Source organism: Haemaphysalis longicornis, unplaced genomic scaffold, assembly GCF_048455015.1.
Source record: "Haemaphysalis longicornis isolate Haplotype H1 unplaced genomic scaffold, Haemaphysalis longicornis Haplotype H1 scaffold_23, whole genome shotgun sequence".
NCBI classification, from domain to species: domain Eukaryota; kingdom Metazoa; phylum Arthropoda; class Arachnida; order Ixodida; family Ixodidae; genus Haemaphysalis; species Haemaphysalis longicornis.
In genome coordinates this window covers 612,253-624,115 of record NW_027526306.1, presented here as the reverse complement: position 1 = coordinate 624,115, position 11,863 = coordinate 612,253, and positions in this window count along the sequence as shown.

The following is an 11,863-nucleotide window of genomic DNA, read 5'->3' as shown; positions in this document are numbered from 1 at the left end:
TGCGATGGTTATTACAGGTTCGGCGCTGTCCCATGTGAGTCGGCCCTCCACGGTTCGGCTCTTCGCAGGAAAGCAATCTTTCTCTGATAGCAGACTTAGGTAAAATTATAACATTTGTATCATGTTATGTCATGTTCTATACCGGCGCCAAGGCGTTTGTTAGTGGTGGTTTGGGTGCTCGTAAAAGCTCTAGGGACACCTCTGGCAGATGGGCTAAACGGAACTCGCTTCGCAAAACATTCTACAGGTGGGGCAATAAGCATTTCCCTATTAAGGCACCTCACCGTATCGCGACGAAAAACCGACTAATGCTGTACACGTCGCGGCGCCGACCTACCGGGCCGACAAAATTTAGCGTTGCGCACTGTTACAAGTTGCAGTAACAAATGGCTCCAAGTTTTAAGCCGCGTGCATCGAAGCGATGCAAAACTGACTATCCATAACGAAAATTCAAATCAAAAGAGCGCCCCTGTGATCGTTTCTGCTGCGGTTGCGCTGTCCGTAAGGCCTTTTGTAGGTAAAGCAAATAGCCGCTCGGCACATTCACACTAGGCAGTTTTAGTTACACGTGCGTACAGAGTTCACGTACACAAGCGTGAGAAGTATACGTAGCCCACGCGCATGCAGTTTAAAACTGCAGTTACACGTACGCGACGCCCGCAACGCGCAGGGTACCTCGTTGCCTACCTCGAGGCCTACGAACAGACACAGACACTGCTGTAGTCACTCGTGTTCCCTCGAGGCCATTGGTATGACGACGGCAAACGCTACTTCGTCAGGCTTGGGAAAAATCGCTTTTCTGTGTGAAAAACAACAGCTGTTTTTCGAGTGAAACTTTGGGGGAGGCTAAGAATGAGCACATTCAAGGCGAAATCAATGGCTTAGAACACGATATCACATCGAGGGATTAGCGACAAAGCTGTTAGTATCGCGCGAAGCGGGAGGGTAGGGCGCCGCCAGATTGGTCAACTCTACGTACGGAAGCGACGTAAGCACCGCAACGTAAAAATTCGAATCTGACGTACGTCCGTACGACTCACGCAGACAATTTGCGTTCTGAGCATGCGCACTGGTCACCCGTAAAAGCTTTACGTACGTAAAGATTCTACGCACGTAAACAAAAACTGTCGATTGTTTAACCACCACCTCACGTCCCGTGCGGCACCAAGATTGGCGTTAGATAAAGTGGCACGTAACGGAATTGTAGGGCTGGCAAGTTTATTTGTTGTATGCGCCGAGCTGGTGACCAGTGGCTCCTTCGGCCGTGATGGTCCGCTCGGTAGGTCTTATTTTTCCTTTCCTCTAGACCACACCGCTATCTCACTCGCTTAGGGCCTCCGTTTGCGTCACGCAAAACGCCATGAAATGGCACGAGAAATGAAATGCGTGTTTCACTTGGTACTTTCTCGGCGATTAAAGCCTCTTCTGCTGCCAAATAACGCTGACAGAGCTTCGGGGAAGTTGAACTTTCGTCTAAGCATTACTTGCCATTTGCCTTCACTGTTTCTTTAAGATGTGGGCGTGAAACGTTGCGGCTGTTTGGTGTTGGTACATCTCAGCAAGACGAAACTGTCCGTGTGTAAATTTTATTCTTCTCTTACGTCGTAACCGGTCTGACAGTTCTGGTTTTTGCTTAGAGAGTTTATAAAGACAACACCTTTGTTCAAGAACAAATATTGAGATTACGGGCAGTGGGGACTAGACATCAAGAGCCCCGAATGCAGCAGGTTGTTACCTGCCCTCTAAATCAGTTCACTCTGATATTCAGGTGACCAGCTGGTCAAAGCTTTCTCCTATTTCTCCAATTTCACCACATAAGTGGAATATGTTAAGTCTGAGTTCTCCCCTGAGAATACCCGTTGGCATGGGTAGGATGCGTGGAAGAGGGACATGTTTTCCGCATTAAGCACAGTTTTCGGTTACGTCAGATGATTTCAATCAAACATCTTATCTTCGCCCATCTATATTTCGGGACGTATTTATTGGTTTGTGTTATGCGCAGGGTTTCCGGTTCTTCAGCCTTGAGAGCCCCTGGTGGCACACGAAAGATCGTGTTTTTAGGGAAATAGAGACGTTGCCCATGTTTTTAGAGGGGATAGTGTGGCATTCATGGTCGCAGGACGCGCAGTATGTGCGTTTGCCTGCTCCTTGGTCACCAGCTTCAATTTCTTTAGCGTTACGTACGGATCCACATGTAATTTGAACTTCCATCATTGTGCATGAAAATACCTTTCCGAAAAGGTTAGTTATTCCGCCTGCAATGTTTGTAATGTTGTAATAAGGGCGTCTAAATAGGTTTCTGCTATTTTCTGGCAGTTTAGCTAGTTGGATTGCAAAGCGGATGGCTTCAATTTCAGCTTCTTCCATTCTTGTGGGTGCGGGATGGTCATGCCGCCACGAAAATTGCCTGGGTGGTCCACTGCGTCGAATATTGCCTCAATATTTTGCTACATTCATGCGTTGATGTATACCGTGCCTGCTTGTTTTGAGTACTTAACTTGAATAAATTTGATCCTGACTTCTCACCTGTCCTTGTACAGATTTGGACCCAACGGTTTTGGTAGAGAGGAGTTTTTATGAGCAGCCGCCGAACCAGTGACACCTCCATTACGGTACCCATTTTTTCGGTGGGTAGAGGGGTACATGCCTTGCATACAAATTCTCGCCTGGATTTTTTTTTCAAAATCGATTCCTTTGCTCAAGGAGAGGCTGGCCAGATGTATTTTCAAAGGCGTTTTAAGGCCCAATTTGAGGACGTTCTCGGCGACTGCGAAAATCAGGCAGTTGAGGCCTGCCTTATGTGCCCTCCTATCATGATGTCGTTATTAGGTTTTCTTTAGTGTGCGGGAATTTCTGGTATATCAGGCAGTACAAACTCCGGCTGATGATCAGTGCATGCATGAGTATTATCATTTCTTCTGTCGTTCTTACCGTTCTCATGGCTACGCATTCTACAATACGGCCCACTTTGTTGAAATTGGGCCACATTGGGCCTCTACAAAGCAGTGCCGAGGATCCTGCATGAGTGCTTTTGGGACAACATTCATACCTATTTTTAATGTCCTTTTCAGTTGCCGTGGCGCCATCCATCCTTTCACGCAGCGGCTGTGACAAAGGCGCGGAATATTCGAAAAGGAATTTAGAAACTATTGTATTTACATACTATAAATTGCGTTTTATTTATTATCACATTTTAATTTGCTACATGTTCGTGATCTAGCCTTCTTGATTTTTGAGACAATGACGGTTTCATTCATCCCGAGTTAGGCGACACTATGTTACTGCGGGACCTCGTTGCGATGGGAGAGCCTCTATGGTAGGATGAGGTCAGTTGCCGGCACGGTTGGCGATGTTCCGCCGAGCATTCGACCACCTACAGAGCGTAGAACGAACGTCACTGCGCCGGCGCAGCGCCTACTGCTTTCACATATCTTTGCTCTCGTCTCGGCTGTGCTGGCATCGTCCCTCTTTCCAGAGTTCAGTTGCTGCTCCACCTACTCCATATTCAGGCAAACCTTTGCATCTGCCTGCCTCATTCGTAGCTTCCGGTTGGCGGTGAAGATATATTTCTGAGGAATCTTCATGAGCACGGCTAATAGCGGACGGCTAACAGCCACGGAGAACTTGAAAATGATCCTAATAACGCTATCGCTTTAGACGTAGCGCCTGAATAGTGACGCTAGACAATTGATATCAGAAGCAATCGTGGTTCCCCAAATATGCTTCGCTGACAAGGCTAAACAGCCGTCCGTGTGTACGGCCAATGTACACTGCACAGTAGAGTAAAGTCTATGTCACGACTCGTGCCCGGTTCCTCCGCTAGCTTTCTGCGTAACTTTCTAGAGCGAGTACCAGGATAGCGTGCAGAATGGCTGGGATTATCGGCAGCAAATCCACAAGCAAGGGGCTTCTACATACATTCCATGCAAGCAACGAACTTTGTGCGCGCGTAGCTCTTCTTTTCTCGGCGCCATGAAGATAGCGAGTATAAAAGGCAGATACTTGGGCTTTACAAGTTATTATGGTTTAGGGAGTGTTATAAGTTGGATTTTTCGTTTTCGGGTTTTATATTTTTCAAAATCGCGAGGTAAAAATCGGGGGCTATTTTTTAAAGTTATAATCGGGGAGAAATCGGGGTTTTGGTAAAAACATTCCCAAATTCTGTTTTGGGGTGGTTAAATCTAGAGGTGTACTCAGTAATCACTCTGTTCATTTTATCAGAAGGCATCCCGAGCTTCTTCTTTTTAACGCGTTAAATTTGTGTTCGCTTCAGTGTGATAATAGGAGCCAGTCAGGGTTTTCTAGCATATACTCTCTGAACTTTCATGTTTGTTTGAAATGAACCAGTAATGATGGCAGTAAAGGGCAATGATAACCTCCAATAAATGAAACATTTTATACACGAAAAGCTGGTCGTTGATTTTTTTACACACCCCTGTTCACATACATTATAATATGCATGCGCAACATGGCGGCCTCCATCTCCTCCGGAAGAAAGTTCTCTACATATCACAGCTCTCATTAGGTAGGCACAGCAATGCCAGCCGCTTTTTCAAACCTGCAGAAGCTTGCCGTCATGCCAATACTCAATGAGGTCGAATGTTGTGTTTGTGGGGCTTGCTTCCAACAAGAACCGGTTAGGAACGGCGGACCGCCAACCGCCATTGTGCAGATGGCTACTTTGAAAAGGTTCATTCGGGGAGCAATCGCGTTTAACCAGATTCTGCTAAAACGTGTTCGGGATGTAAAAACCTGGTAAAATGTGGTTTTACCCGAAAACGAACAACCATAGTTATATGGTACCATTTGCTACTCTTCCGAATTAAACCGGCGTTTCGGATGCGTGGAGGCGACTGATCCACGCATTCAATTGTCCATCGATGCTTTTAGAGCTCTTGAAAATGTGGGTTTGTTGCTAAAAGGTGGACTTCCCGCATTCAAAAATGTCTGCGCCAGCGGTTATTTCTGCCTGGCTAAGTGCAATACCGATATCCCGCTTCAGCCTGAAGGTGGTGTGCGAAATCTCCAGCATGCTGGACTTGCGTATAAATCACTTTTTGCTCAGTTTGGTCATGTAATACGCTAGTGTACATATCTGAGATACCAAAATTAACGTCACTGGCGTGAGTCTCTGTTCGGGCCACAAATAAGAACAAGGCTCTGCGGAGCACGAAACCAGACCTGCCTCTCGCAACTCTGTGAAGTTACGTCCGCTTAAGCAAGGGACTGAACTATGCGCGGTGCGGAGCACGACGGGTACAACGGGCACTCCCACAAGCTTAAGTGTATTATTAGGCGACAATACTTACGCTACTTACCCCAAAATCTGCACCTCCCTTGCGTGTCTGTTTGTCGGGTATGAACAAATAAACACAGGACATGTATAACGCGTCACACCATGCGGGCAGAATCACCATTCAATAAACACGCTCCATATTCACGCGCTATGCAGGTATAGATACATATGCTTCTAAGATGCGCCCCATTATGCATCACCGAGTGGCCATGGGTACCTCCGGTTAAACGCACACAAATGACCGCCCCATACCTGCACAACCACCTCATCGGGGCCGATTTGATGGACATACTGTAATGATGTTACGAACAGCTCAAAGTAAACGAAGACAGTATAGGAAAGAAGGAGAGCATAGCGCTGTGCCTTCAGTCATCCCTGTGCCGTCTGTGTTAACTTCGCGCTCTTTTGACATGAAGAAGCCACCTAAACCAATTGGCAGTCCCCCTACAGTGAGTTTCACCCCACTTGTGGGACGTTGGGGTTCAATGCCGACGCGTGTACTCAGCGGTCCGGTTGTGCGATACTTCGTATGATAGGAGGTGCGACGTCGTAAGTATGCACCTCGTTTTGCGGTATGGAGTGTGTTGAATCCCTCGCTGGGGTATGCTCCATCATTATCATCAATGCGTTCACAATCCTCTCATTAAAGCTCGGAACCCCGTCCGGGTCAGCCATGACCCCGACCCCTGCTGCCTGTTTTCTCTTGCCTTAACATCTGGCGCCGACAAACCCGTGAAGAAGACTTGGGACCGACGGGGAGAGCAGCAGGGATGCCAGTGGCTGCAGGCATGCAAGATTCAGAACCGTTTACCATCGACTCACTCTAAACCAATGGCACCACGGTTGATAGTGACCGCATACCGACCACCGACTCCCTCGAAGGCACCGACGCCAACACTGGGGTTCTTACCATCGGCCTCGAGGGTTACGCATACTCTACCTACACCGGGCGGGGCCATCCCCGGTGCACCGGCGAAATGCAACCGCAACTCGTACACCGACGAAGACACACCACGCGCCGTCCAGTCCACGATGCTTTCCAAAAACGCTATCACTACCAAAAAGCAAGCAGGTTAGCTGGACGCTCTGCGTTCCTTGCGGAGCCATATCAGCACTGATTTCAAAATAATTCTGATGCCCACCGATTATTGACTTAACCGCATCGCCACTTACCGAAACTGCAAGCTAACTTAAAGAACTTCCATCAAATCAGAAATAATCTGAACGAATTGGGTTTTGATATATTTCATTTGATCGAAGAGGTAATTGAACAGGAAGTTGAGCAGGCGGGTCGATACGCGCTCTGCTTTTTGAGAGCTAACGCTTTTCTGAAAATCTGGATACAGTGCATCAAAAATAAGTAACCTCTAAGCAGGAAATCGACATCATTTTTCCAAACAGGCCGTCTCCCTCGAAACGCCCGGAGACTTCTTATACTTGTTCACCGAAAGCCTGCCAAAGGCTGTCAAAGAGGGTGACCAGAACTTACGAACTGTGGAGCTTGGAGAAACGCAAACGGTCTCTATCAAAATGAACGTAGCGCATAATAATGAAGAAACACGCATTGAGCCGCCATTGTGAGTATATATTTGTCCTAGACTTCAGGAAGGACAAATTCTTCCCAGAAATTGCTGAAACGCGGCTACCTTCAATATTCGGAGTCTGGGAGGTTTCAACCATGCGCCAGTATGAGTCGTTCCATCTCAATGAAGTTGGAAAAACTGGACCACCGCTGCTTATCACTGCTGATCAACTTGAAGAAACAGCGAAATCTGATCAAGAAAAGGCAGAAACGCATTTTGCGTTGACGCTCATCACTTCAATAACATCGTCAGAATTGGAGTCTACCGAAACAAAAACAGAAGCAACTATTGCCACCCACAAGATAAATGAACAAAAGTCAATGAAATCGGGCCACAGGAATTACCGCCATACAGCCGACCCACAGACAGTTGCCTAAGGCCGTTTTCGGTATTCGTTCATCACAGAAGCTGGACACGCGGTGGGGCTTTGCTGCACATCACATTCGCGACACTCGGCGCTTCTGCGATTAATACGCCGGCTTAAGCACCGGTGGAAGCAGAAGAGCTGGCACGCCATGATGACCGTATACGCATTACGGACTGAAAACGAAAACTTTGGACTGCGGATTTATTGCTTGTGTATTGGCGATCTCGCGGGCGGGAGAAAAATAACCGAGAGCCGTTTTGAGCCGTTTCGAGCTCAAGAATAATTTGGTGAACTCTGCATACAAAGAATAGTATCAGCAGAGCCGCGCGTGCTTGCTTGCCGACACCACTCTTTTTTCTTGCATGAAACGGGAGCTTTTGTATAGAGACGCGACGCACCCGAAAAGTGTCAACTGCCAGCAAGTTGAATGTCATCGTGTGGTTGTTGTAACCTTCTAGTCACAAACGTGCGAAGTGTGGCGGCGGCAGGAGAATGCTGAATCCCACGCTGGGGTATGATTCATCATTATCATGAGAGTGTTCATAATCTTGCATTACGGCTCGGAGCCGGATTCCCATAAGCCATGACCGTAAGCCCTGCTGCCTGTCTTCTCTTGCCGTAATATAGTGTATTTTCAGAGGTGAACCCGTTAATAAAACAAATCAGTACCCTTCCACTGTGCTAAATAGGATGGCCTGCGAAGGTGAACGCAATTCACGGAGTGCACGAAAAGTAACACGCTTCTCTGTAATTTGCTATTGAGCATACTTTCTAGCCGATTAGCTGGATGAAAGTTACGAAGACTCGAGCTTCATTTTAACGGACAAACATTTGGGGCTGTCTGATTCTCTCCCACGTCGTAGGCATCTTTCTGTCTATTGAACACACCAACCAATGGACCCCGTTCTACCACTCGGGACATCGGACAGGTCGCTCTTGACCGTTTGACGACCACGTTTAAGCCTCCCGCAAGCACGACAGACATGTCATCAGTGAGGGCATGAAACCTACAGCTGGGCGTGTACGCCCTCCCTCCTCCACGCCCCGCCCATGCGCACATACACTGGGAACCGGTTACGTGCGACTGCTCAGACGTGAAAAACAGCGGCGAAAATATCTCTTCCAAAGTACTTCAAGCTGAACAAGAAATATTCGCTCACATCGCCGTTTCATGCGAGCCAGTTGTAGTTCATCCCAGTGGGGGGGGGGGGGGGGGGAGGGGGGGAGGTAGATTCGCAGCTATTGGACGAGCAAAAACTTGCGGTGGAAACAGCGGCGGCAACGGGGGCGGCCGTTGTTTTCGGCCCCGTTCACGCTTCTGTTCGGGCGGATATTCCTGCAATTCTCCCTCTTCTTCCTCCGAGCGAACGACTCACGTCCGTCGCATAGCGAGTTAAACCTGGAAGGACTCGAGCTTTATTCTAGCAAGCAAACATGTGGCTTTCTGCTTCCCTCCCGTGTCGTAGACATCTTGCTGTGTAAACCGCCAGCCCAAACCCAAACCACTCGACCGCTGTCGACAGATGACCAGTCACACTTAGCTGTCAGATTCCCACGTTTACATTCTCAATCAGCACAAGATTTCGGCGCATGTAAAGATCCCCAGGTGATCAAAATTATTCCGGAGCAATCCTCTATGGCGCGCTCATAGCCTGTGTTGTTTTGGAGCGTTAAACACCATAATCAATGGGCCAATGACGCTGTGATCAGGTTCCGGTTAGCGACGGAGAAGAGGACACCGAGCATGGAACCAGGGCATGCGGAGAATCAAATCGGGCTGATGATCAGTGGATGCCTGTGACGCAATGGGCTAGAGAGCGCGGCCGTGTGGTCGCTTTACGGTGAAAACCTGGACCGCTACTGCTGCTGTGTCCCAGAGACATCCGCCGCTGATCCCGACAACCCGTGGGCTGTACCGTGTTTGGAGCTGGTGACGTGCTGGGCTAGAGAACGCGGGCCCGTGTTCACCTGGAGGTGGAACCGCCGGCTCGAACCCGCTGCTACGGCATCGAGCAGTGACCTATGTGCAAGGTCGACGATGCCTGCCCGATGTCCTGTGCCTGGATGTGAGGTGGCCTAGAGCCGCCCCATGACGTCTCCAGCCACCCCGCACGCGTCGTGACGTCGATCCCCCGAAGGGCTGGGGATAGGACCTTTCCTTTTTCTTTATCGCGAATTTTTTTATATTAGCCTCTTGCCTCTTTTGACGCTTCTAGCTGTGCGCTCGTGTTTTGCATCCTTCCGCTGTCTATCTAGCTTTCCTTCTGCATGCATAAACCTAAATCATGCATAAACCTACTCTGACTCGCACACGCACTGGCCATTGACTCGTGAATTTCACGCCAACCTTGGGCCCATTCATTACAGACGCCTAGCTGTGCGTTCAAGCCACCACCTTCCACCCTTACAGGGCCTCAACACTTCCGATAAAAGCTTTCACTCATTCCTTCGCCTATGGAATAACTGCGAACACTATAGTTATCGCCAGCACAAAGCGCCACTGTGATTTGCTTGCGGCAGCGGAACTCTCCGCCTTCTGTTTCTGTTGTGCTTTGCGGCTAGTTTCTGAAGAGGCTATTGAATACGTTCGTGGCTGAAACTGAAGGAAAGCCGGCCAATAGCCGCTGCACCGCTGTAATGATACAGCGATAATTTTTGACAGATGTATTTTGCGACCCGCAAATCTAAGTATTGATGTGTTAGTTGGCTACGTTCTCCAAGCATTTGGTATTTAGGAATAAGTTGAAAGAAGGCTTCCAGGCTCCCTTTAACCCGTGCGCGCATTAACAGGCAACCGATAATGGACGCATGCTTAGGCGTGAAATACACCACCGGCGCTAACGGCGCCATCGCCGTTATCAGCCGATTCCGCAAACCTTGTAAGAGGCATCGGTGGAGGCGAGCGAATAACAGTTGTGACAGAGGGGTCGACCATGCCGAGGAAGAGCGCCGGGAAAGCGGCATCACTGCATTGAAAACTGGGAGCGTTAAGCCGGGTTCAGGCTGTTGCCGCAACTGTCATAATAACAGTAAAGATGGTTGTAGTTCGTTTCCCCGAAGTCCGGTGTCGATCAGGAACCCAACCGCCGTGCTCTGGTTGATTTGGCAGGGGGCTGGCAGGGCGATGGTGTTGAAGTTCTTGGAGACGGCGGTCGAATTGACGAACTCGAGGCGTTGGGGTTGATTAAGTGAAACGAAGACTTTATATGCAGCTATTTACAGTAGGATAACTGGGTAGATGAATATTGAAAAGAAACACTTCAAACTTCAGCTAGACGGTAGCTCCGAGTGCGCCACAAATCACTCGAGCTTCTCAACTTCGTCTAACTCTCCTATTCTCGAAGCGTACACAAACCGCACGAGAAACGACGGCCGAGACTCTGTATCGCCGCAAGATCCGTCTAGTTGCCCGGTACGGCGCTGTACCCTAAACCTCCGACGCGATCTTAACCTCTAACCTAGGGGGCTCACAAATCCCAACCTAGCTTTAACGGTCAAGACTCCTTGTCCCGCCGGGAACTCCCCAGCTCGGCGCTCAGACGAGAACGATTTCTAACAGCTACGTTCAGCCTTATAGCACCTCGAGATCACACTCTCTCGGGAACGCCCCTGTAGCGTTCGCACACGCGTAAGGGAGTGCCCAAATTCACGTAGACAGCTGTCACTCAGCACGCTACGGAATATTCAATGAGGCGCCGCCATCTTTGGGTCAACGTCACGCTCGCGGACGAGCAGGTGCGCGCGACCCCGCGGGGTGAGAGCGAAAGGCGCGATAGCGCATCGTGCTGACCGGGGCGCGTTAACAATGGAGGCTCGCGCGGCGCTCGCCCTGACGTCGGTAATCACACCTCCCCGGCGCTTCTCGGAATCCGGCGGCGCCGTCTGCGTTTTCAATGGGGGATTATCCCCGTGGTATTCGGTTGGCCAGACAATCCGTCTTTCGTGCGCGCCGTGACGAATTGGCGACGGCTGCAGCGTAGAGTCCACCGTGCTGAGCCACCAGACAGAGTGGCGGGTTCTCGCGCGCCGCCCGGGCCCTTGGCCCCTGACCTCATTTGTGGACCTTACAATAACTTTATCGAATGACTATATTTCACATCTCAGCCAACCGCAGTGCGTGACACGCCTCTTTTTTACGTCCATAAATCACGATGTGGATTTTAGGTCGGAAGTCTAAACATTGCCTTAGACATACACTGCCTCGTAGTAATAAAACCGTTGAAAAATGACCTGCTGAAAACAACGCCTGCTCACTACCTGAAAATTCTCACTCAGGGGTTCCTACGACATTTTTTGTGGTAGTGAAAGCGGTGACACTCGATTCCCTTCGTGCGCCTCGTTATAATTCATGTCTTTAAAGGTATCACTGAGGCTAATGGTTTTGGGTGCGACAATGGGATTCTATAACACGGTAAATAGTGAAATGCGAAACACAATTGTGGATGGACACAGGTCGTTTGAGCGTGGCATACTCCCTTCAAAACAGTGTGCTGCCATGAACACCTCACGGATTATGGTGATTTGGTCCTGTGGGACTGCCATGATGGCGGTCTTGCTCTTCAGCACTTTGGGAGGAAACCATACCTCTACACTGTCGGCATTCAGATATTCCATGAT